We start from the raw sequence: 25,961 nt of genomic DNA on the forward strand, positions 1-25,961 counted from the left end.
GCACAGGCCGCTCGCTCCGCCTCACGGAGGTCCGCGGCGCGCCGGGCGGGAGCCCGAGAGCTGAGCCTTGGGAAGAAGCAGGAAATGGCTGCGCCTGGGTGGGCGGGAGTGCCTGAGCGCCCAGCCGAGGCCGATTCAGCCACCCCGGATCGTCCTCTTCCACAGCTGGTCCACTAAAAACAAGTGATATCATTTAATTTTTTTGCTTCATGAAACCAATATTACTTGGACCAAATGTCTCCTTTTCTATAATAAATCACATACGGTTTTGTTTCACGTTATTTTTTAAAAAATAAAAATGGAGTTGGTTTCAGCCTGTAATACCTGCATTCTCTCTTTCTTATCATGTATCTTCTTAACAATACAGTTGCCTTCATCTCACTGGCTTTTCTCTGAATAACAGGCATTACTTCGACATACTTGCTTTTCCTGCTCTGTGCATAAGTTACTTTCCCATAGCTGTGGTTTTTGACTCATAGCTTGAGCCTGCAGGTGCTGAATCTCTTGTAAATGGCACCGAGTGGCATCTTTCCTGCTGACAGCAATTCAGGAGTCACATAAACCCCTGGCTGGACACAGGATTAAAACCAGAACAAAAGAGGCATTGAATAGCGTGACGCAAGGGTTACTCTCCTTTGGAAAATCTGAAGGGCAGGTACCATCAACTCCAGGATTGAGCTGGTGCCAACTGGCCACAGATTTTATGTACCTGTGCTGTGGTTTGGCTGAGTCAAAATTCAAGCTTTGTCAGTCAAAAGCAACTCTTTTTGTGAAGTGGGAGAAGCAATGGCTGGAGTCCTGTGAATGTCTGGGATAGAGGTTGCCAAACATGTAGCTAAATTTGAGAGTATTTCTGCCTTTCTGAAAAGTGCAGCAGTTTGTAAATGCTGTAGAAAGTGTCAGCTTTGGGAATAGTGAGGAGAAGAGGGTTTTGGACAATTCATTACAGTCTGCAGGGGCACTTGGCCAAAAGAACACTTAAAAAATGTAGCCTAGTAGCTGATAATCCATCTAATTTAAAAATTTCTGAGAGTAATGAAGCATCCTCATTTTTTATACAAAGCTAGTGCCAAACTCAGCTTTTGTAGGATCATTATTTACTTCTATATTGCCATCAGAAGAGAGAGAGGTGTGGTGATGGAGTAAGTCTTATTACAGTCAGTCCATCAATTCTCCACTGTCTGAACCATACTGTCTTCTAGGCAGCTGTAAGATTTCTTTGGAAGCTAGTCCTTCGAAGTGTGCGAGAATATTTTTATTCCTTCATTCAGAACTGAGATGAGAGAGCAGCAGATGATGACGGCTACAGGATCATCTACGCGGAGGGCATGGTTTTAGGATGAAAGCCTCTTGCAAACACGAGCACTCTGTAAAATGGGCTAGTGAACTCTTAGACAACTGTTTACTGGCTCAAGACATAGCTGAGTGCCTTCCTTTGTCAAAGATTGGTTTCTTCCATAATCTTGGAGAAAGAACTGCTATAATAATTATCACCAGTTCGATTTTTGTTGTTTTTTACACAGAAAGTATTTAATACAAAACAATTCCAGCTGTGGACTATAATGCACCTGCACACAGAGTGTGTACAGAAGTGAAGGCTGACAGCTCTGAAGGAAATTGTGTGTATGCTGCTGGGAACAAAAGTCTTAGAATGGCCCATTTCCAAAATAGGATTGTTTGAAAGTATCAGTATCATATTGCACACCCTATTATCCTATATTTCTAATCAAGTATATGTATGTGTTTTTTGATTAGAAAGACTACTTACATATAAAGTTGCACAAATTTAAATCAGGAGTAGCCAGTTCAATTCTGTTTGGCAGGAGAGTGTGGGAAAGTGACGGAGCCTGCTGCTTCAGGATGAGCAAACAGAAGAGGCTTAGTGTTGGCCATCATTTGTGTGTCCATTTGGCCAAAAAGGTAGGCCTTGACTGTGGAGGCTGGTAATTAATGCCAGTAGGAGTTGTTACAAAGCTCCAGCGTCCCATGCGTTTCTCTGTGGGCTGGAATATGGTGGATGAAATATGACTTGTACTTTGAACCCAGCTTCTAACCCACTGAAGTCCAAAGCACTTGGAGGAGATACCAATTGTTTGTGCATCTGGTAGGATCTGTAAGTAAAATGTTTTCAAGTGACAGGCTCAAACAGGGTGAAGAGCTCCAGAATACCTGAAAAGGATTAAGGGAAGCAGTGGCTCTAGAAGGAGATGGGGGCTTTCCCTCTGCTTCTTCTTCCTTTCCATTCCTCTGCATTAATTGCAGGTTATTGCTTACTGGCCTTTAGAGCAGATCTGCAGCATCACCAACTGCTCTTCAACTGAGCTCTTTTTTGGAAGAGAGAATGGTTGGCACAAAGCTGTTGCAGTGCTGAAAGCGCATCCATCACACAAGCACACATGGCTCCTATGGCCATAGCAAGTTTGACAGGTGGGAAAGAGAGCATCAGCTAAAGCGAAGGACCTCTGGAGATGGACAAGGCCACCCTGCTGTCTCACAGGAAGGAGATGCATAAACATCTTTTCACCTGCACCTACAAAGCAGGAAATCAGAAATCTTGCCACATAGGCCACCGTACTACTCCCTTGTTTTTTCTCTGGCAGGCATTATATGTAGGTGTGAGCATGAATTTCCTGTAGGATGTATTTTCTGGCAGCTGTTCCCTGCTACTCAGAGAGGGGAAAGACAGTTCATTTACAAGTGCTTTCAAATAATCTTATGGGGAGTCCAGCTATGTGTATGCAATAATTTTAACGGTAGTTGCATGCTTAAATCGCACAGGTCTTTATAAAGGAAATTATACATTACCCCCATTTTAGATGGATCAGATGTGTTTATGCTCATCAACAAAACATGCCCAGGCTCGCTGTTGAGCACAGAGGCTGGCACAGGGCAGGCTGTATTCCCTGAGTTTCCCTCCAAAGTGGAGGGGCTGCCTCTTCACGTCTGCTGGGGATGGCCTTGGGTTGCATTGACTCTTGAGCTGTGTGGGGAATTGTCTGGGACACTGCCAGTTGGCTTCAGCGAAACTGATGCCAAGGATTATGTCAACAGTTTATACAGGATTGAATTCCAATGCCCTGGAACATCCCCCTGGCAGGGTTTAATTTATACAATAGACCTAGCCAGAGAAAAATGAAGTGCTTTTCCCAAGGTCACGCAGAATGTTTTGAGGCTTAATCTTGGGAGATCTCTTGAAAGATACAGTTCCCTGGTCCACAGTACAGCAAATATGTCACAGATCATGTGTGTGTGCCTAGACTTTAGCATGAGAGGTGCTGTGACACAGAAAGGGATTTTTCATATTTTCTTTTCTCAGCTTGGAAACACACAGCAAACAAAATGAACTCTTGGGATTGAAAGCAGCAGAATTACACTGGGGCTAAATTAGGTTGTTACATGAAGCATCTTTTAGGAAAAGGGATTTACTGAACTCTCCTGAGGCAGTATATACCTTTGTCTTTAACACCTAAGCTCCAATGCTTAAAACCAGGCATATAACACATGATTTGAAACACCCTGGCAGAATGACAATATTTGTCTTCTCATATTTAGTTTGGGTTCATTTAAAATTAAACTTAATGCCATTTCTAATCCCTATCCCAATAAACCAAGACTACACATTGCTGTTATGATATGAAACTCTTGAGTATCTGTTTCAGTAGCAACTTTCAGTGAAAGCCAGAGTGCTTGAAATTGGATTTTGGTGAAATATAGGTGCCTTACCTCCAGAAAATAATCCAAAAGGCATTCTCTTCAGTACAGCCTAACTCTATTAGCTCCTGGTGCTAATAATGCTAAGGCTGTGGATTCGATCCCCATATGGTCCATTCACTTAAGAGGTGGACTTGATGATCCATGTGGGTCCGACTGAGAATATTCTGTGGTTCTGTAAAGTACCTATATTCCCTAGGCATGCAGGAAATGAAGAGAATGTACTGAGAAAGTAGGCACATGTAAACTCCCTCAACATCTAGACTTTTAGCATGAATAAACCTGAAATCCACCATTTTACAGCCTGGTTTTACCTCTATGCACATCTCTGAGATCATCACAAAGCACTGTAGCTGCCATTATTAGGATGTGGCCCTTATCGGTGGCACTTCCGCTTACCACTCAAGCATAATGGCTGACATCCTTGGTTAGTGTTGGGAAGCACCTGGATCCAAAACTCCTTCTGTCCCCTTAGGCCTTCAGACCCACGGCTTTCATTACAATTTGTATTCTCTAACCACCAGGACTGGGGCTGGCAAAAGCAGAGCTGGGCCCAGACAGGGAGGCAGATCTGGAGCAGGAAGTGAGAACAAGCCTGAGGGTAGAGGGCAGAGGGAAAGCCTGGATTGTGATCATGCTGAGGAGGGGGAACTGAGAGGTAGCCTTCCACTTTGTGGGCAAGTGCTCACCGGTCACTGAATTATCATGGAATGGGGTGCTAGTCACCTCTGCCGTCTCCTTTGGCTTCCTTTTGGGAAAAGCAGTGCTCAGATCAGCCAAGTATCTTCTTCAGGAGAAGACTGTGAACTTCAAGAAGGCAAAGAAGTGCAGGGAAGAGGAGAAGGTCAGGATCTCAGGCTGTGCGTTGTAATCCTAGCTCAGTGCATGGGATCACTGCATCACCTCCCTTACAGGAACAGGAGCCTGGCCCTCTAGTTGTGTCCTGGTCTTTTTTATGAGCTGCTGTGGTAATTCATGTTGTGTTTCTACACCACCATGCGAGGAGGATGCTGCTTTCCAAGTAGCTCATAGTGGTGGTTCAGCTGAGATCTTCAGCTTATGACTGACCCCCTGGAGAACAGAAACCCCCTGTCTGAGATTGCCCCATCGGGAAGCTGATGACTGTCTTTTCTGACATGGGTCACAGGTCTAGAGCTATTATAAATTAATTTGAATTAAAGCTGTAGACTTTGTGTAATTGCTGGAAAAAATAATTAATATAATTGATGTCTTGACACATTATGTGGTTTTATGGCTTTACTTGCCTTCCCCTTTCACACACAAGCATGGACATGCTTATACAAATGCCCAGATCCTGGACCTCAGCAAGCCTCAGTACTTTACTAATTGTGTCCAGCTTTGGGCTGAAGAAATCCTGAAGGATAGCACTTCCACTGAAATATCTCTACCAAGCCTTTAGAGCAGTAAAAAACACACAATACCATCTCCCTGTGGATGCTCCAGAAAAATTTGACTGATATTTTTTGGTTATGACTTGTGCCCTTGTATGTATTGGAGAAAGTCCATGCATGCTCTATTCAGATTTAAGTTACAGGGAGGCTCCAACAGAAATGACAGATAACATCATCTTCTTGAGAACTTCTGTCAGGTGTTATTTCCCATTCAGGTTTGTGGACATGTTTATGTGTTCGGTGCTGCTGCAGGTTGGTTGATTTTTTATGCTTATTGTGGTATATGTCTTTTTAATTGGGTGTTAAAATGCAAGCAAGATTAGATTAAGCTAGTAATTACTGGAGGGTGATTTGCTAAACTTAAAGTAAATTAATAATCATATGGTAGTGGTTCTATTGGCAAAAAGGACTTCTCTTTTTTGTCTGTGTCATCAATGCAGTCAGCATACATGATTCTATTTTTCAGCTGTGGGGGTGTTACTGCAAAGTCAGGGCACTTGATCTGGTGTCTTGCTATTGGTTTAGGTGTGCAAAATACAGCTGAGCATAAGATAAAATGTTGGTAGAACAAATGAAAAATGGTAATTATTTTCTTCTGCACAGAAGAGCTCTCCCTGGAGGACTCTTTGCATTCAGTAATTCAGTTTCATGGGTTTTACTTGAAGAAGTGATCTTTCACAGATCTTAGTCTTTCACTTGTGGCTAGTTTTGTCTTTGATAAATCATTGACTGAATCCATCAGGAACTTAGTGCCATGTTGCTGCCTGTTCCAAGCTTTCCTTCCCCCTCCCCAAGACAAGCCAGCACTTGCCTCTGCCATGTGCTCCTGCACGCCTTTGTTCCAAGCATGGGCAAAACCAAATGTAACTCAAACTCTTTAGCAGTCTCTGATTGGCCGGTCACCCTGGGTCCACCCCCAGTCCGCCCCTTTTCCCTTCTCCGAATAAAAGAAGGGCCGAAGAGGCGGCCCCACCCTCTTTGGCTTGCACCCGTTCTGCGAACATCTGTTTCTGTTTGAAAGCTTCTAATTGCAGGAATTGGGAAACTGAAGACTATATTTCTCCCTCTTTGCTTCTGCTGGTGGTATCAGTTTTGCAGCTACTATTTGCTGCTTTTAGAGCTACTGACATGCTAGATTGCCCGTGCTACCTCTCTAGGCTGCCCGAGCCTTTCTAAGGCATTGAACTACGAGCCTAGCGGGTAAAAAGCTGTCAGTATCTTCACTGTAAGTATTGCCACATATAAAAAAAATTAGTCTGGAGAGAGCTAAGACCCAGTTGTGTGATAGCTGGAGTAACAACCAGCTTACAGCATGCAGAAGAAAGCAGAATGATGACTAAAATCCCACAGCTTCGGAGTACTGTTGAGTCCTTAGTCCACACACATCAGCTGAACCCAAATAATTCCTTGGCCCAACCACACAGAGTATCTTCCATTTCTTCCAAGGTTTCAGAATATCACTGACAGCAGCAGCCAGAGCCAGTTTGCTACGCTTGCCTGTGCAAACATGAGAAAGTGCTTCTGGTGGATCCCAGGGTGCAGTTTGAGCTCCTTGCTATTTCCCAGCTCAATCCCACTCCAATATCCAGGTGGGATCTCGGTGAGCAGCTGCCTCTAAATCTGCTCTGCACCTGTAAGGGTTCGGATTCCCTCTGCTTTTCATCTTGCGATGGATGAAATTGCCCAGTCATTAAAACCAAAACTCCTGGGAATATCTGTAGGCTGTGGTATCTGAAGGTACAGAACAAGTCTACAGTGCAGCTGCAGCTAATCCTGCTGCAGAGTAGATGATGGACCAGCTGATTTCCTGAGGCTTCTGACAACTCTTTGTTTCGTAGAGAGATCGCATCTAGGGGAAAAAACACTGTTCTGTGGTTACCATAATATAATGGTGGTCAGACAGAAGGATGATAGTTATCCAGAAAAGTGTAGGAAAAGAAGTATCCCAAATGCAGCTTGCAGCAACCAGAGATTAGGGTCTAGCTGGTTCAGTTAATGAAATTATGCCAATTTATACCATCTGAGAATCTGGTCCCTGAAGTTTTCATCTGTATTAAGTCCTCAGGGAGAGCATATATTCTGGTAAGGGCATGTTCTCCAGTTCAAAAGTGTTAGCAGGACAGAGGGATCTGATTGGTGTCAGACCACAGACATACCTTCTTCAAAGACTTTTTCTTCAAGTGCTGGATTCTGTTTTTCAATCTTTTTAAATTAACACATGGTATGTTCTTTCCACCAAACCCTGTACTGGGGGAAACTCCTATTGCTGTGGTCAGCATGGACTGGGGATCACCAGCTGGAATGAAGGCCATAGTTGGAGCCTAGCCTCCAGGGTGGCCATCATGGGGCACCAGCCTTTTTGCAAAGCACAGAGATATGTAAGATCTGTCCATAAAACTCTTTCTTATACAGGAAGGCAGATTGAGAGCTTGCTTGGGCCAAGTCAGAGGCAGGTGGATTGAAACTTTGGACACTCCACACCATTTTCCATCCTTTTTCAGTCTATCCAAGCTGCCATACATAAGTACGAGTTTCACGAGAACTTTATTCTCATGCTGTTTTCTCTTTGCAAGGTCATTCTCAGCATATTAACTAGCTGTTTAACGAGCTCTTTTTTCTCTGAAATGCCAAGCTGTGAAAATGTCGAGAAAAACAAGAGCTGTCCCTTGCCACCATATGCAGTGTCTTCTGAGGCAAGATCCTCTTCAAATCTAGCATTTAGGAGGCATAGTTTTTATGGAGCGACTATGTCCTGGTTGCTGAGGGACTCGAATAAGTTGAAAGAAAGTGAGAGAGCTCTCAAGATATTTTAGATTAACCTTTATAAAGATGAATGTATTTTAAAAGTCATAGTCAAAATGTCAGTAGTTTTGGGACTGTTTGTTCATTGTTTCATTTAAAAGCTGGTAAGCTGAGGTGGATTTCAGTGCAGTTGTTTAACAATAAATGTTGTTAAAGAAACTCAGAGACAATTGTTTTATTATAGTATTATTGTCCTGCCTTATTTGAAGTCTGCATTTTCTGCCTCACTATTGTTTGACATTATCCAAAGAGAACACCAGGAGTGATGTATCAGCTCTACTTAACAAAGTGCAACAGAGAAATCAGTATTTGGGCAAAATCACTTTTATATTTCTCTACCACTTGGCCATGAGGGAGCTAGTACATTAATTTCACAGCAGGAAGGAAAATGCTCTCTTCTCAATATGTTTTAAGTTTTCTTTCTAAATAAAGGGTTTTATAGGTTATACAGTATCAAAAGTGCTAAAAGGTTCTACTCTATTTTGTGATAGTCAGCTGTAAAATTCAAGCTCATAATGAGATGAAGTGAGAACTGTTTTTTTATTTAGAATCATAGACTCATAGAATCTGCTGAGTTGGAAGGTACCCACAAGGATCATTGAGTCCGACTCCTGGCCCTGCACAGGACACCCCAAGAATCACACCATGTGCCTGGGAGTGTTGTCCAAATGCTTCTTGAACTTTGTCAGGCTTGGTGCTGCGACGACTTCCCTGAAGAGCCTCTTCCAGCTACCTTCTGGGTGAAGAACCTTTTCCTGGTATCTAACCTAAGCCTCCACTGCCTCAGCTTCATGCCATTATTGTTTCTACCACTGCACTTTTTTCTTTTTTTTTTTAACTGCATAAATTATGTTCCATTCAACATACCAGTTATACACAAATAATCTGTCATTTGTTTCTGTTATTGTTGATGTTCACTGAATGTTGGAAGGGTTTGCACTCATAGAAAGTCCTGTCGGTTTAGGAAACAGCAGCTGTATAAATACCCATGAAATGGTTTTGAAGGACTAATCAGTCTTAAACTGCCCTTCCCAGGCATGCTGTGTTCTGCTGTAGGCCCCTGGGCATTGTGATCTGCAGAACACAGAAATAGCCTGAGACTAAGACATGTATAACATGTGGGGTGAAAGGATGCTACTGCACTGCTCCTGGGGGTCTGATTCCTGGAGTGGACTTCGCCCCAGCAGCAACCAGGTGGTGTCTGGAAGCAGGCCCATCACTGTTTCTCTAAATTGCTGTGTCAGGAGCTGGTGGAAGAGCTGGGTATGTACGAATGGGCAGAGAGGGTGGCACCACAGCGAGGGGCAGGTGCCTGAAGCAGTGCTCAGTGCTTGCCTGACTGCACACAAAGCTTTGCACAGGCAGCGCTTCCCTGAGCTGCTGCATGCACAGAGGAACCTGGGCTGGGACATGCTTGGCAAGACTGTAGTTGTCCTCTCCCTTCTCTCCTTTTCCAGTCTTCTGGAAAATTTTACCTGGCAGGCTGGGCACACCTCTTCATTTTTGGGTCAGTTGGGGACATAAGTGATGACAGTCACTGTCTCCCATAATGCTACCCAGCTGGAGGGGCATACAGGCTTTGCCTGTCTGGGCTGCACCCCTTCCTGAAGCATGCAACCCCTGGCTTCTCCAGACGATGTAAACTACTGCTGTTCTAACCACTGGCACCTGCTATCTTGGCAGTTTCCTGTGCTGCTGCTGAGACAAATGCCTGTGTGCCCGGGGGGCAGGGTGAGGAGGGCCTCCCCGGGCTGCACCGGTGCTGTACCGCTCTGCAGTGCTGGCCACACTGTGGTGCACCTGCCAGGTGCATTCTCACAAAGCCACTCCCAGCAAGCTGCAGAGCCTTAAACCTTGCTCTGTGTCTGCAACTTACCTACCTACATGCCCTAATCTATAGACACCATCCTTTCAGTAAGTTAATAGAGAGCCTCCCTGCTTACCAAACCCAGTACCTACTCCAGCCAGGCTTGCTCTTGCTTGGCAAGGAGTGTACACAAGAGCTTTGCCATGCTGTCTACTTCCAAATGCAGTGTGTGGAAAGCAAACTGTATCGACATATCCCTACATTCCCCAAAGTGGTGTGTCTCTGCAGTGGAGAGGCACTGTGGAGGTTGAAGATGCAGCTGTGGCCCTGGTGCAGAAGAGCAGTTCTTCATCTGCAGTGGTATCTGCTCTGGATGGTGGACAAGCTAAACAGAGAATGTTGTTAAATTTATGGTGTGCACCTGATCAAGAGTTCTTCGGCCAAGGAGTTCATGTCCTTCTAGCCCAGCTAGAGAACAGTTTATGGAGTATGAAGAAAGATAAGCCTTTTAATTGTCTTTTAATGATTGCTAATATTTCATCTCTATCTAAGATATGTGACTAAGCCCCTTACGCTCTGAGTTTCATGAGGCAACAGGTTCTGTCAGGAAGGATGCACAGTCCATGCTCCATGGGAGAGCTTCATGGGTGAGCTCATGACTTTACTCCTTGTTTTGTTCCTTCTGTTTTAGGCTGCTGGCATGGACTTCAGCGACTGCAATGTCACAGATACAGAGCAGACTGGGGAAACAGAGGGAAATTGGGCACCAACTTTTTCTCTTTTTTCCCCTCCTGCTCATGCATTAGGTCCGTGAATCAGGTGGACATAAAGACTATGCTGAAGGAGAGAGGAGATAACTGAAAATGGGATAAAATACAACATGAATTTACTCAAAGTAGATCATGCCAAATTAACATCGTGCCTTTTTTAATAAGATAGCTGACCTTTTCAGGCAAGGCAAATGCAGTCTGCACTAAAATGTTGAAATAAACCAAATAATTTCTTTTTTCTATTGGAGGAACATGAATTTTGATATAAGGAAAGCACTGATAAACAGGAAGATAATGGTGGGTTAATTCTAATTGAATGAGAAAAAATGTGCCAGAAACAAATACTGGTGGAATACCTCCAGGACTGGACTTGGAATGGACTTTATTTAATGCTTTATTCCTAACTGTGTCACCAGAAGTGAAAAGGAGGCAGTAACATAAACTAATGACACAAGGCTGGTAACAAAAATGAGGTGAAATGTAGTAGTGGATGTAGTAGGAATAGTGTAAATGCTATGGGCTCTGGGCTGGCTGCTGTAAGGATGAAGATGTTCAGCTCTTGGGCACCACTTGCTATGAATACAGCCATTTGCCAGGGGAAGGAGATGACTGGCTGGATGGGGGTGTGTCTCACTGGAGCTGGTGCATGAGCTGCATCGTGTTGCATTAGTCAGTCACAGCATTCCTGTAAGCCACTGATACACAGGAAGCATTGTTCTAGTGTGTATAAGATGTAAGGCTGACCAACAAAGCAAGGGCAAGTTTAATGCCCTGGTTCAGGACTCTTTTGAATGTCAGCTGGAAAGCTGTGTTTGCCTGCATTCGCAAGGGGTTTTTTGAAGGTGCAGGGAAGAGCATCACAAATGAGCAGGGGATGGAAAAGCCTATGTTATGAGAGGAGAGTCAAGTGTCAGATTTGTTTCAGCTGGCAGGATGAGGTGAAGGGGAATGTGGCTGCTGCCCAGCAAAGGGTCTGGGCATTTCATAGTCTGGACAGAGGTAAGACCAAAGGTAAAAGACAGCTGCCCACAGATGACTCCAGACACCAGATTAGCAGATGTGGTGCCCCATAGGCTTGCTTTCTAACAGTGTGGGGTAAGCAGCCTAACATGTTTTAAATAGTGCTTGATTCATTTATGTTTGTATTACATATTTACCTAAGATAACTTACAACGGGGCTCAGGGCAGAGGTACCAACTTGCCATACTTCTTCCAGTTCTTTGTGAGTTGATGTTATTTCAGATTGGGTGAAATTTCAATCGATCAATCAATCAACGCTTATAGTTGTCCTTGCATAAATTTGAGAAATATTCCTTCCTTACTGAAACACCGAAATTCCAGGGAGTGTCACAACATCAAGGAGGAAGTGATGCAATTCCTGACTGATGTATAAGTCCTATCTAGTCTTCAGCCAGTGCTGTTTCCTGGGTACATATACCCATATGTGTGTGTTCATGTGCAAGGCTGAGAATGGCCCAGTAGATGCTGGGATGCCAGACCAGCAGTAACACTGCATTGAAGAAAAAAGAAAAGGAACATGCTGTATATTTTTTCATACCAATACTTGTACATGCTCTTACCGGTGCTTCTGAAGTCTCATTTTGGCCAGTGAATGCACATATCTTTGTGCCCATACGTGTGCATGCACATGTATTTGTATGTATAGCTATCGTATCTAAAATGGAGAAGTGGAGTGGAGAAGAGGTCATGGAATCATAGGATCACAGAATCACGGAAGGGTTTGGGTTGGAAGGAGCCTCTAAAGATCATCTATTCAAACTCCCCTGCCATAGGCAGGGTCATCTTTCACTAGACAGGTTGTTCAAAGCACCATCCATCCTGGCCTGGAACACCTAGGTGTCTAGGTTCAAATGTAGATGCACTGATTTTACACGTCTGCATTATAGGACATTGTAATTTCAAAGATGATCACACTTCCCCTTCTGGAGAGACCACAGGGAAGATACTGTTGAAATTAAATTATGGACATGTACAATGATGCCCAAGAGGACATTCCTGTGCTTTCTTTGCAATGTCATTTGTGACACCAGGACAGCCCATGACCCATCACATCCAGTAGAGTGATGGAAATCAGTGTCCAAAGACCAGGGTAGGAGGCGCTGTTGTTGTAGGGGAAATCCTGCATAACTGTATCCTTGCAGGTATTAGTAAGACCTAGCTTTTGAATGAACTTGTCAAATTCAAGATTCCTGTGGCACGTGATTACACCAGCAACTAGAAAATGCTCCATTGTTTTGTAAGAGGAGACTTCTCAGGCTGCACCGGTACTTGGCAATTTAATTGTGTCAGCATAACTGGCTACAGCTGTAAGTGGACAATTTGTAGCATGCACAAAGTAGAGATTTGTTTTTCCAGAGCATCGGTTTTCCCAATTCCTTCCACATAAATGGGAGCATTCCCATTGCTCTGGTCCAGCTGCCAGGCACACTTCTGTGAGCACTCAGCCCCTCTGCTGTGCTGAAACAAAGATGAAGTGTAACCAGACACTTGTCTCCGTGAGATGAGCTCGTATTTAATATTCACGAACTTTCACATCTGCTGGAGCTATGAAGCTTCTACAATTAACAAAATTAACTCATGTAATAGATTGAAATAGCTTATACTCAATCCTTATTCTAATATGGATGGGTCTTCTATTGGTCTATAGTTATGTGAGAAAGGTATAGAGATGTCTGAAATTTCTCCTTAATAGTTCTATTTTTGTTTAGCTATCACTTGGAAAATATACAGGTTTTAATTTGAAATGTTTTATCCTAGGTGTTGGATTTTGTATTATTTTTAAAAAGAAAATTGTTTAATTGGATTAATGAAAAGTGACTTTCATCTTTAAAAAAAGATAGAGAAAAGCACATGTTTTCTGGCTCTGGGAAGGTATTGGAAACCACAGGGTCTGGTATTGGTGGGAAGGACAAAGAAGAAAGGGAAAAAAGCCACCTTTCCATAAAAAATAAAAAATTGCTCACATGTACTTAATTTTGGAAAAAATTGAGGTCAATAACTTTTTTCCTACTCCTTGCTTGGTAGCTCTTCAACTTTCTGTCTGAAAGTTTAAGCTCCAGAAAAGTAGAAAATTGAATGAAGCTGCCTGAGGCAGCACAGCAGAATTTCATCCCGAGGAGGCAGCGGCTGGCAGTGCTGTCGGGCAGCAGAGCTGTGTAGGAGGACGCGCGGAGCAGCCTCTGATAAGAAGGCGCGGCCAGCGCCGCTTATCGCACACGTGCGTCGGGGGCGCGCAGCACGGCTCGCGTGTGCCCTCGCTCCTGAGAACAGCCCACGCTGGGCACTACTCAGCAATATGGTTCACATAGCTAAATCATTTTTCCAATACGGAGTCTTTCAGCTAGGAAGAGCATTTCCAGGTAATGGAAGTTTGCTATGCACAGTAAATTTGTGACATCTTTCTATGAGATTTTAGCTAAGAAACACAGAAAGCTGCCAAGAGAAGAGAGAAAAGATCCAGTGAGAGACTATTTCTCACCTTCCTGAAACCCTCCTCCATGAGATGGGAGCTGTACAAGGCAGCTCAGGCCTTTATTATTTAAGTCCATCTTGACACAGTGTGATAACTTCAATCTCCACTTTCTTCTAGCACATATTAAAACCCTTCTCCCCAGACGCTCAGCCAAATTAATGTCTATTTATCTCATTTTTCTGCTGCTGGAGGTCTTCAGGCTGTGTAGGAGGACACAGCCTGCACACAACTCCTACGCAGACTGCAAAGAATATTTACAAGCAGTCTCTCTCACACAGGTCTTAGCACATGCACAACATTTGTTTCATTTAGTGTAGGAGGTTTCTATTTTTGTCTTAGTACCTCCCAATAGGCTTTGCTCTAGCTCACATTACATCGTTTTTTTTTATATGGTGGACAGTCTAGAATGATAACAGGGATGCAACAGTGCAAAATGGCTTCAGACTTTCCTTTCTATAGGACAAAAGGGAACTGTCTGCTTTTTCTCCTAATTTTTCCATGCAAGCTTCAAGTAGCACCATAACTGGACAACTATTGGATCAGAATTGGACCATTTAGTTAGTACCCTGCCTCTTGCACTGACCAGGGCTATAGACCTCAGAGCTGACTGGGAACAACTTGTCCATCCATGTGATTTCTTGACACTCTGGAAAGCAGGTGGGGAGCTTTAAATACTAAGCCTGAGACTACATTTGCTAGGAAGGGTGTTTCAGTGCATAAAACATTAAATTTTGATTCAAGATACCCAAGATTTTTTATCTGAACCATGGATCATCAAGAAAACAGGCCATTCACTTTAGCTGTCTTTATTTTCCTGGTCACTGGGACATATTGGGATACCCTAGTGATGGTGTCCACATAGCTCCCAGGAAGCTACTAAGATGCCAAGAGGTAACGTCCCCCTGCCAGGACTTGGTGTGATGGCAGGAGTACCCAGGGTGTGTCCTGGCTGTGTTTCCAGACTGCAGTTTCTTGGATTTATAGCTCAGTCACAATGGGCTTAGGTGACAGATTTGTCCACACTGCTGTGTTTGTATGTGCTTTGATTAGAACTCCCAGAGATTAGGTGGAAAATTATCTTTCTGTCTTCAGAGGAGTCTGGGCCTCTTCATAGAAACCTCTGTAGCTTGTCAGTGTGAAACAATGCTCCTCCCACAGGAGCTGTATGCAGACTCACTCATGTTTTACACAAGCCACTGAATCAGTGTCAAATGTGATCATTTATGGTCATTCCTCAGTCAGCCTGGACTCCTTGAGTGGATGAGTGACCTTGAGTTAGTGGATTTTAGGCTCTCTTGCCAATTCCCTGAAGTGTCTCACAGATAAAGTTTATTGTGAGTATCTGTCTTACCCAATAGAAAGGCAAGAAAAGATGTTTAGCTAACTAACTACAAGATATTCTCTACTTTTTTTTTGATGATGAATGAAGTAAAATATGACCTTAAAAGCATCAGTACATACTGCAGCTGTCATGTAAACACATCAGATATACATCTGCTCTTTCTTTGTTCTTTACTGATAATAGAGAAGTTGTAGAAGGAAGACTTGTGCATACCTTCCACTGTGTGGGCTCCTTTCCATCCCTTCAGCAGTGATCTTTTCCTATCAGGAAGTCTTTCAGTGATCTTCCTGTGAAGGAAAAAGACAGGTGAATGGATCTGGAGAAGCTGGGTGCTGCTCTTGACAGAAATTGAGGTCCTTGTGAACAGGTCATACCTGATACTCTGTGCTCCAGGGTGCAGAGGACAGTGGTGATGTTTACAGGTAGGACTGTCCCAAGAGCTGTGGTTGCCATGCAGGGATGCTAATGTGTGATTTCTCCACTGAGATTTTGGGTTCAGTCACCCAAACTAAGTAAGGTGCTCTCTGTTCAGCTCTGTGATGCTCTCCAAGCAGAAGTCATTTTGGGCAGAGAATGTGGGTGGGAAGGCTGAAAATTCTTTCTTTTCCTTACTCATGGTGCTACATGAGTCCCAGTGACCTCCAAACACAGTCTGCCTGTTCTGAACTTGTCCTGTGCCTCCACATAGCCCTGCCTTGGGATTTTGCAAGGTGGGAGACATGCAGCTCAAATCTACAGCAGGCTCCCAAAGGAAGCATGTCTGGGAACAGCAATCCACTGCTGGAGAAGTGCTACATAATCATACACTTTTGCATAGGCAAAGGAAAAGTGCTAACTAGCTACCTTCCTTAGTAAAATAAGCCCTACCTTAAAAAACCCCCATAAGGCTGCTTTTATTATACCTGACAACTCTGAGAGCTCATCTAGGGAAAAAGCCAAAGGCCACCAACTCCAACACCTTGGACTCAGAGATGCTATGATAGGTGTAAAAATTCAATACTGTGTCTTGGTCCCAAGGTAGTCATTGCATTTTGAAGGAAACAGGATAAACACTATGAAGCAGGATAATCCCAAATGTGAGAGTGGTACGTTAGCCAGAGGCTTGGCATCCCAGAGGAATGGCTGGGGGTAGGAGGAACGAAGACTAGGCAAAGAATTCTAAGCTGGTACTTCAAATATCTTTTAATTTTTACCCTAAAACTAAATACTAGGTCAAAGATGGCTTCATCTTTTGACAAATTATTGCCAAGGCTCAGGGTTTCAGGCAGGCTGTAGGCTGAGGTGGACAGTGGGCACTTTCACTGAAGCACTGTAGGGTTTGTCCCCAGGGTGCCACATGGGCACACAGCGGTCCTGATCCCTGGCAGCTTGAATCCAGTCCTCAGTTCATGACTGAGCACCAGCACAGAGTGCTGTGGAATGGCTGACAAAAGCACTGGCTGTGGAGAGGGCACCCATGAATGTGAAACTCAAACAACCTCTTGACCCACAGTCCACCTATAGTTCAATCCACTCCACTCCATCAGATAGAAGCCGCTTGCAGCTATGCAAATAGTCCATCCTGCCTGTCTTGTTGGCCTTCCCTCTGCCCGACGTAATTAGTGTGGTGAGTAAATAGAACAATGAGGTCAAATACAGGGCTAGATTTTCCTTGAAATTGTTCCAGATATGGCCAGGACACCTGAAAATGTGGTATCCACAGAGCCTGCTCTGGGAGCACTAGCTGCAACATCTGTCCATCCAGAGGCGGGATGAACCAGAGTGGGGTGGCAAAGTTACCAGCCCCTGAAACTTTAGGCTGATGCTTAAAATAAGTAAAATGCCATCTGTATCCACTGATTTATGTAACAACCAGTATTTTCCTTGTTTGAGCTCTGAAGTTGTGCTCACGCATTCCTTTGCTTCAGATGCATTTCCAGGGCAAATTACAACAGTACCTGACATGGTAGGGGCTTTTTAACACGGCATCAGGCGCCAGGTGATATTTTTATAAGTATTAAGTCAAGACAGTCTGCTAGGGAGGCAGGCAAGCCCAGTCAAGTTTTCACATACTCATTCTATGGTATGAAGCCAAACTGTGAAGTTTTCCAAGTATTTTAATGAACGTGTTTCAGACCTTTTTATTAACTTTTAATGCCTCTTTATTTTGGCAGTTCAGCGCTGTGCTAAAGGAAAGGCCAAGACACCCTTCAGTGCTGTTCCAGATAAATATGCCTTAACCACAAATTAACACTTATATCTTGTACTGCTTCTGAAGCTGAAGGCCCCACGATCTGTCTGAGAATTGCTGTTTGCGGTTCCAGGTCGTGATTGTGCTAAATGAAGCCCCAGCCAGCTGAGGATCTAGCAGAAAGCACTCCTTCCTCAATGCCTAGGCACAGCTGGCAACTTGAGAGAAATGTGCGAATGGCAGCCTTGTCTGTTGGGCTTTCTTGGAGGGATTTTGGAGGCAGACTCCACTTCTGGAGGACAGAGATGGGTGGCAGGGTGGGGAGGGAAAGGGGTTCATCGGAGGAGCAGCTCAGGATGTAAGGGAGACCATGCAGGTCTGTCCTGCTCTGAGCCCTCTGCACATGCCATTGTAGCCCCAGTGGAGAGTGACGCTGGAGGTGCTGCATCCGTGGCCTCTGCTTGCTTGGCTGGGTAAATCTCCTTTCTTTACTCTCACAGTTTACTTTTGATTAACAGTACAAGATGTATTCAGCATTCTTGAAGGTGGGAGATGCCCATAAAACACTGCTTTGCTTCTTTCAAAAATTTGTTTCCAGATCTCCTTTGGGGGTAAACTTCAAAATCGCGATTGACATTTCTATTTCTCTATAAAAGAGCCCGTTCCAGTCCAGGCCTTAAATCACTCCCTTTTTATGTAGAAAGCAATAAGGATATAGCCTCTACCTCCCCAGAATGTCCTCGAGCCAGACCCTGAGACATTATTGCAACAAGTTCTTCCACCAGAGATAGGCCAGGCTGGACCTACATGCATCCTGTTAAGTCTTCCATTACTTTGCCAAATTTAGGAGATTTCCAGTTCTAAATAAAGTAGACACACATGAATGCAGCCAGAGTGCAAAGTAAGTGTTAATATTTTCTTTGCCCTTTTCATTTCATTACTCTTTAACAGCCTTATAAAAAGAATGCCTTCTCTGTACTCCTTCCTGTTTGCTGTTTTTGCTTTTTCAGAAGATCTAGGCTGATCTAAATATAGTGAAATATATCAGTGTCTCCCCCATGAAGTGTGTTCAGCTGTGACTCGAGTGTGGTTTTGCACCACTGCCTTCTAAATGTGCAAACACATTACCAGGCTTGCACAACTTCCCTGTGCATGTACCCATGAATGAAGTCAGCAATAGCAAACCACAGACCAGGCACAAAGACCTGGCTCTGCAGGTCATCCTGGCTCAGACTAAAATTGAATCCTTTGCGCCTTGCTACATTGGAGCAAAGCCCTCTGTGGAGTATGACCACCTCCAACCCCACTTCTAAAGATAAGTAGTGCTGTTGCATGGTACTGGCAGAGTAAGAGCTTAGATTCATTCTTGTGAAAAATAATGTTCATGTGTGAATTCTCTTTTTTTGTTGTTGCAATACTCACTTGCTTAAGCTGTTCCTTGATCCAAATTTCAGATCTCATCAGCTGGTGATTGCTAGAATCAGCAATTAGAGGCTGACAGAGAGCAATTCCTAAAGTGTTTGAACTTGTTGAGATCAGCTCCTGGTCAAGCCCAATACAGACACCTTTGGACACTTGTCATTGCTCTGGCAGATGGTACTGGAGCTGACCCCAGCTGACCACAGGGATATCCCACACCATATGGCATCATGTTCAGCATTTAAAACCGGGGATGAAGGAAGGAAGGAAGAGGGTGACATGTTCAGAGTGATGCCATTTGTCTTCCCAAGTCACCATTACATGTGGTGGATCCCTGTTTTCCTGGGGGTGGCTGAACTCCTGCCTGCCCCTGGGGAGTGGTGAATGAATGCCTTGTTTTGCTTTGCTTGCACATGGGGCTTTTGCTTTATGTGTAGTTATCTCAATCCATGAGTTTCCCTGCTTTTACCCTTCCAAATCTCTCCCTTATCCCACAGAGGGGGTGTGAGTGAGTGGGTCTGTGGGGCTTAGTTGCTGGCTGGATGTAAAACAGGTCTCCAGACAGTGCACGTGGAACTGGCTGAGGCTTTTCGGCGTGGTGCTTGTAAGACCAATCAAGAACTCCTTGAAAGTGCTTTCAATCCTTCACTTTCTTGCTTGCTCTTGCCAGCTGTTTCTTTCCTCTGGTCTAAGAAACTTGGGAGTCTGCAGGACTTTATGCACAGCCACAAACCCAGAACAGGTCGGCAGACAGGCAGCTGCTGAGGACCAAGTCACTTCCTCTTGTACCTACAAACTGTAGGTTCTGCCACTATCTGTGCTCTCTCCTGTGTGCCAAACCCTGATGATTACCTGAAATCAGTCCTACAGGAGTGCAACAATCAGAATAAACGTGAATGTTGTATGTCATATTGTGCCTTGAATGACCTGTGGCTGTTGAACGTGTGGCTTTGCTTTTCCCAAATAGATTCAAGCTGTCTTTTGCATGAGGACTAGATCCCAGAGCAGCAAGCAGCCTTTTTGGCAGCACAGCCTCTGCAGGCAACAGACCCTTTTCTCCTATGTGTGAGATTATCAGCATGGTAGAAAAATCAGTTTTCCTTATTTGTGTGTCACATCCCAGAATTTAGGTGACTGCAAAGGTGGGGTTCCCCTGCTTCTTGCACTTGCATGAATTAGATGTCCCTTTTCACTGATGCCTATGTATCCACTTTGCACAGGGGCCCAGCTGAAGCCAGTGAAAATGTGGAATATGCCCACATACTGCTATTGATAACCCATCTATTCCCAGTGTGTAGCTATGTGCTCGATTGCCCTTCCTTTGGGGTCACCAGTGGTGCTCCAGACCTGAGTACAGATGTACAGATGTGCCCCAACGAGAGAAGTGAAATTATTCTCCTAACTGCTGGTGTCAAAGCAGTATTGCTAGGGCTTTCAAAGCAGGCATATGAACACATCAGCTGGGCAATGTCAGGACCGGGGCCCCAACACAGACATGCAATAAGAGTTCACACTGTCTCGGGTCAAGCCAAAAGCACTCTTGCAGCTGGGGCCCGTGCAGGGCCTGGGGGTGGCCTGGGCAGGGGTCCAGTGGTGTGGGCATGTCACCCAAATAGTCTTTGAAGAACAGTTTTCAAGTTGTTGGGGTTTTTTAGCACAAAAGGAAAAGCCAGCCCTATTTCCCTCAAGTGACATCTCTCCATTCTGGCCAAGGGTCACTGTCTTTGACAAATGTCCACTGGCCAAAACCACTGTAGTTCCATCATTGCTGTAGATACAGGTTTCTAAGAGAACCGGCTTATGCAGTCGTGTCTGAGTGTGCATCTGTGGGCGTGTATGTCCATGTGTCTGGCTGTTTATCTGCCTGTCATCCCCTGCTGAGCTGTGAAGCCACTGGCTGACTCAATTGGATGTCAGACATATAATTAACTACCTATTAGTTTCACAAAAATAAAGGAGTAGAGGGAGGAAAGAGAGAAAAAAAACCCCATCAAACTGTAGAAAAAGTGGCCACAAGAGCTTGCAATTTATCACTCACCAGAGGGTGTGCATGGGATAGTGGTTTTCAAAATGTTCCTGCTGCAAAAAAAGCCTCCAGTTGGCAATTACTGGTTCCTGGAAGCCAGATCAGCCATTAATAACAGAAAACCCCACAGGAACTCAGGTCTGCTATGTACATATGGGGATGCTTTTAAACAGCTTCTAACCTGACTGGGATTTGGTGGATTTTCACAGGCACAGGAAGACCTGTGTCCCATGCCAAGCTGTAGTGCCAGTGTCAGGACATCTCAAGAGAAAGGTGATAAAACCATCTGCACTTCCCAGGGTGAGCACTCCAGTGCCCGGCCCAAGGCTCCTCCTGCAAATGGCTAGCCCATTCCACCAGTCCTGGCTAAGTCTCAGATGCAGGCTAGAGGTTGATACCCTGAGGACAATTTTGTCTTAAAATAGTTGAAGTTTGGCAGTCAGGAGCAGGGTGGGTGCCACTGGGGAGGATCAGATGCCCTGAGTGTTAGCCAGTGCTGCAGCAGGTGCTGGGAGCAGGAGCTTGTGGGGAGCTTGGCACTGTGAAGGGGCAGACCTCACTGGACACAGGGACAGGCATTGGATGGGAAGCTGGGATGCCTCTGTCACTACTTGTAAATAAAATAGGCCCGGGTCTGCTTTCTGAGTTGGGTATGGGTGGTTAAGCACAGCTCCTGTCGGTATGGTGAGGTTCTCTGCTGTCCCCTGCAGGGTCAGCTGCTCCAATCAGGGGCGTGGTGGCCCAAATGCCAGGGCCACTGCTTACAGGGGGAGCTGGGAAAGGGGAGAGGTCTCCCTGGGAGTGGGTGCCATGCTGCAGCATGCAACCTCCTGCTCTGCACAATAAGCCTGAGGAAAATTGGCAAGTGGGATGGGGCAGGATTTGAAATGCATGTGAGCAGTGGAGGGAAGGGGGCTTAAGCAATTATTTGGGGCATGAAGCAATGCAAAAATATTTCCCAAGAAGCCCTAACTCATTAGGTGCTGCTGAGGTGCTTCCTAGGAAAGCAGGCGCCGTGGCTCTCAGCAAGGGCTGCCTGCTGCGCTGTGCAGGGCGAGGCAGCCGGCGTGCCCAGGACACAGGCAGGCAGCAGCTGCCAGCCTTCTCCCAGAGATCACTGCAGCGTTACAGGAGCCTGCAGAGGTCTCACACTTTGCTACTAGGAGTGGTTTCAGTAGTGTGAAAACTATGTCTGAAGAGTTAAAATCCTGGCAGGCTTTGTCCATCTCTATGTGCAAATACCAGTTGCTAATCTGACACAAAACATGCCATGGTCCGTGGCCTATCAGGCTGTGTTCACAGGAGAAGGGGCAAGGATGAACCCCACAGCCGTTGGGTGGCTGACACTCATCCAGTTTCTTGTAGTGTTCTGCACCCACAGTCATCCTCCTCAACTGTGTCACAGTCCAGAGGTGAAAAAAGTAACATATTTTTATTGTTGGGAGGCCTGTGTTATTTGGCTGCAACTGCAAATGCCCTGTCCCCTTGCCAAGAGAAGCTTGCAAGCACACACCAGCCCTCCCAGGGTGCTGCTAACAACTGATGCATTATTTGAAAATCAGGTGTGGAAGAGGCTGGTGGGTGCAGGACACTCCAGTGCCCTGGACACATGGATGGGGACCAAAGGCCAGAACTGTGTTAGTGCTTTTCAAACTCAGTTAAACCTAGAAAGTCAGCATGCTCCAGACCATCAAAACCAGGTAGGAGTGTATGAAAGCAAGGGAAAAAGGACATTTGAAAGTCACACCAGAACTGAAGATTTGGAGATAAATGTCAGTGGCACTGGAGAAAGCAGTGACACTTGCAGCATATACCTAAAATACAGGCAAAGCTACGTGATAGAGCAAACACTGGGAATGAGGGGAAAAGAGCCTTCTTGAACAAAGGTAGAGGCAAATCTGGGTGAGCAAGATGGAAAAATACTCTAGTTCTTTTAGATGATTTTTCACATGAGCATCATTCATGAGTTCGCACATTCAGCATGACTGAGGAATACTGCAGCTAAAGAGGAGGCACACAGTCATTTTTAATCAGATGCAGCTACTTGATGTATCATGTCTGATAACTGGCCACTGAATTATGACTGCAAGTTCAGACATGTAACTGCTCACCCCTCAACTTCTGGGAAAGAGTGACCTGAGACATAAAATCCATGAGGGAAGATGCAGAGTCAAACTCTGATTTAAATTTATGACTAGATGGCACCAGCACCACAAGAGCTGTAACCTTTGACACTGCTACTCAAGAGAAAACTAAAAGCAAGTCTGCTCAGCTTGCTGCAGGCTGAAGTTCCAGTCACTGGGATTTACAGATTTGCAGAGACAGATCCTCTGGGTCTTCTCTTTTGACTGCAAGAAGTGGCCTCCCCATTAATGTGCTGGGGAATTCCACTTTCACACCAAACACTCCTTGTGGCATCTTTAGGAGAGCTCAGCTGGGCTGGGAGCTGCTCAGATGGAAATATGACACTGACAGGCACCACTTTCAAGGGTGAGGATGATGTGGGCAGAGTTATCCATGAACAGAGAATAAAACTGTAGAAGTTGTGGGAAAGAGCTGAGAGTTGCTTTTCATAATGTCTCATGAGGTGGATTTCATGACTTGTACTGCTCCATGGAGGTTAAGAACCCAGCTGCAGACTGCATCCAGTTGCCTCTGGTTCGAGCTCAGCCAGGGGAGAGGGTGGCTGGAGCATCATATCCTTGTCACTCCCATCTCTTGGAGTTTGAGAGCGTGACAGAGTGAGAGCGCTACTGGGTGCTGCTGGAAGCTTGGATGCAGTCTCTTTCCATGACAGTGGGAGAAGTCTGTGATAAGTGCATTTTCACTGTTGACAGCAGCTCAAATCAAATTTCACCACCCTTTTACCTTGAGCAATTTAGTCATCCTAAAGTGCTAACACAACCTGCTGCCAGCAGCCAGCTCCTCCTCCCTTTCCCAGTGGGAGAAAAATATTACAGCCATTGGTCCTTACATTCCCCTAAAAATGCTCATTTCTCCACCATGGCTAGATCTATTCAAAGATGCATTTTCATCAATGTAGCACTACAGCAGCAAGGGAACAGGGATGGATGGGGCTGGACCAAAGGGCTCCAAAAGAGACTTGGGGAGAGCATGATGGGGCTGGGGCCCAGGCCCAGGCAGGGCTGAAACACCAGCCTGGCTGGCCGACAGAGCTCACAGCAGCTTGGCCCCTTCTTCCAGCACCTCTGCCAGGGACACAGGGTGGGAAGCTGCAGTATTGGAGACAGGAGACTGCTGTGTCTGCAGCTCATGGAGGTTGTACCTGATGTAAGAGATCCCTGGGGCAGCACCAGTTGAGCAATAAGACAGAGAGCCCTCTGTGACCACAGGTATGTCAGAGTAACTACAGGAGGTGGTTTTGCATCATCTGTAGGTATGGCCCAACTTATTTAGCAGGCTTCAAAATACTTGGTCTCTGCACTGCAAGTAATAAAAGTGACTAGTATCCATTTCTTTCACAGGGTGAGCTTAAACGAGGCTGGCAAGGGATTTTACAGGTGTCAAATTGTTTCTGTGCATTCATACATAAATGTCAGGTATAACAATAATTGTTTGAGTTGTTTTTTTTTATTTTTACACAGTCATAAATTTGTAACTTACTGCACAGCAGTCTTTTCTTCCAGGTCGTCTCACAGTGCTGCCTATGCTCCTGGAGAGAGACAAAGAAGGCTTTAAAATATTTAGTTCCAAATTGTTTGCAAAACCTGCCTGAAAATACATGACATTTCACTAAGGACTTTTGAATCACTAGAATATGAAGTAAAATCTAATGGGACATTTCTCACACTGAAATAAAAACATTCTTTAAAAACTGTTCTTTGCAACCCCTGCCTTGGCATAGCCACTGGGGCTTGTTGACTAACAGAAAAGGAGGCTTAAAAGGGCTTGGAGGACAAGGCTCTGTAAAGAAACACACTCAGATTTTCCTTCTGAAAGTGTCTATCATCTGCTGCATGGGCTAACCTGTGCAAAAACCCCTGTCCTCCCCTGAAGTTGGACATCCAGGGCAAGTGGTCTCCTTCAAGTGTGATGAGATATTCCAAGACCAGATTAAACTGCTTCCCAAACCCAAAGTGCTGCATAGGACCTCAACTATATCTCCTACCTGTGAAAGCTGCCCATAACACCCCGTGCTATTTTCAGAGATAATTGCACAGAGAGAGGGAGATTTTATTTAAATGGCTGCCATAATTTCTTTTAGCCATTGAAGGAAACAGGCTGGGACATGTCAGTTGTCTGCTCAGGCTTTGTTGGAGGCTTTCATCCTGCACTGCTCAAATAAGAAAAACTATGAGATCACCGGTTGCTAAACACTTCACGTGATTTCCCAAGATTTGCCTCTATGGTAAGTGCTCTGGTAATTTGGGTGGTGTTGACAGAAGCCCTGAATATTACCCAAAGCACTTGGTGATTATTTTTTTCTGCTGCCTCCAACAGCAACCCCCCTTCCAGACAGAAACACTGTTCTGCTGCTAATCTTGCACTAAAAAAATCCACCTTTGTGTTCCAAATGCCTTCCTGGAGACCAAGATGCTCCTTTGCTCATCTCCCAGGATTAAGGATGGAATGGGGTGGGACAGGATGGGACAGAGACAGATTTCTTGGGCTACCTCCACCTGTACATCTTTTTAGGTTAGTATTTTGAGCTTAACATTTGAAACATAATTTCAGGTTGCATTGTAATATCACATTCCAAGTGTGGAGTGGTGAGATCTTTTAAAAATGCATATATAATTTATTTTTCGTTTGTGACAAGGACAAAGGGAGTCTTTTCATTAAAAAAATCTGTATGGCTGAGGCCCTGAAGCATCTGGTATTTGCATTCCAAGACAGAACTGTATTAAATTTTCCTACATGCCTTTTTGTGCAGTAAATGATCATGTAAATCAGTAAATGTCTTCTATACATTCAAAAGCTGAAGCAAAAGGAGGAAAACGATGCTACCTGTTGTTTCACGAAAACCACCAAGTCTCCTAATGGGAGGA

The 25,961-nt window shown here is 44.8% G+C and overlaps 1 long non-coding RNA gene across 1 annotated transcript in view; it reads right to left on the reverse strand.

Moving 5' to 3' along the window:
• The window catches only part of LOC121668248, a 50,218-nt gene that overhangs the window by 5,456 nt on the left and 18,801 nt on the right, over positions 1-25,961 (reverse strand). The window contains exons 2-4 of the long non-coding RNA XR_006017326.1: positions 24,577-24,625; positions 15,551-15,624; positions 3,724-3,906 (exon numbers count right to left, since the gene is read on the reverse strand). This is a non-coding gene — a long non-coding RNA (uncharacterized LOC121668248). The remainder of the gene's footprint in view (positions 1-3,723; positions 3,907-15,550; positions 15,625-24,576; positions 24,626-25,961) is intronic.

Source organism: Corvus kubaryi, unplaced genomic scaffold, assembly GCF_017639235.1.
Source record: "Corvus kubaryi isolate FWS band 111438036 unplaced genomic scaffold, C.kubaryi_AGA036_p1.0 37385, whole genome shotgun sequence".
Classification (NCBI taxonomy): Eukaryota; Metazoa; Chordata; class Aves; order Passeriformes; family Corvidae; genus Corvus; species Corvus kubaryi.